The sequence below is a fragment of the Crassostrea angulata genome, chromosome 2 (assembly GCF_025612915.1).
Source record: "Crassostrea angulata isolate pt1a10 chromosome 2, ASM2561291v2, whole genome shotgun sequence".
Classification (NCBI taxonomy): Eukaryota; Metazoa; Mollusca; class Bivalvia; order Ostreida; family Ostreidae; genus Magallana; species Magallana angulata.
In genome coordinates, this window is record NC_069112.1 from 75818961 (window position 1) to 75820329 (window position 1369).

Here is a 1369-nt window from a genome sequence, read left to right on the forward strand (position 1 = left end):
ACAATTTGTAAATGTGAAATTTTCATCCAATTTTTTTTTTTGCCCTTGTGTGTTTACAGAAATCTTGGTATCAAGGATATATGCTTGGTAGAGGGGGAATTTTTGAAATTCTAATTACTCCTGTTCTTAAACAAAATCGAATACCTACCAGCATTATTGCTTTTAAATTTGTGTAGTGTTTTTACACACAAGGTATCTTTTTGCTGTCTTATTTTAGGTGTACATTTGCAGAGACTTGGAAAGGGGTGGGGTAAAAAATCACATTGATAAAGTAAAACTTCACATGTTCAAAAAGTCACAGAGTATTATAAGGACTAGAGGACAATAAGTTGAATTTCTTTCAACACACACATACAACCATACATGTACATGTGATAAAATACTGACAGACAAAAATAAAACTGAAACACATGAGTTACATTCACAGACAAAGACAGTATCTACTCTATTTGCATTGCTTGTTTTCTGTGTATAAACAGAAACAAAGAAAATATGAGAAACCAGTTTATACATTTTAATGTATCAATGATTATGCTTTTAACTCTTTCTTGCTCAAAACAAAGCAAATGATTTAATTAAATGTTTCTTATGTTCATATAAATCATGATTTTCTGTTAGTTGTACTTTCAAGACTAACTAGAACTGTCCTAATGGGACTAATACCCCCGCTAGGCTAATTTCAAATGGGACAAATAATTGAATAATAAAGGTTTGGAACACATACAAAAAAAAATTTCTAGAATTAGTTGTTTCAAATTTTCCTCACTTTCTCCTATGGCACAATGGAACTCCATATCAGAAAATTGATCCCATAGGACTATGATTTTCTTTGATGAACTTGTTAAATTTAATAAACTCCCAAAACATTACCATACCATACTATGTAAAAAAAGAAAATTTAATATTACAAACAATTTTAAAACTGCCAAAACACTACAATCATATCAGTAATTTTGAATTTTGAATTTCATTTAAATTAATGCCCAATAGGGTCACTTCATCAATTTACTTGACAAATAAATTTAAACAACCTCTAAAAATAGTTTAACTTCTTTATTAATAATTATATTATTTATTTCCTTATAATGATAGAACTTTTGGTTTGCATGAAACAGTTTTAAAATAGCCCCAAAACCATCACCCACTTTACAGATTATCAATTTCCCCTAAACACATGCTCCATCTGAACCATGGCTCAGATAATGGCTCCCTTGGGACAAATGAATTCAGCCACACTTGTCTTTGATGTTCTTATTAGCTCCTAAGAATTTATCACTGACAAACAAAAACTTTGCATTGTCAGTTGATAGAATACTTATAAAAATGAAATTTTTTTATTAATTAAGACATAAAGACAAAAAACTCCATC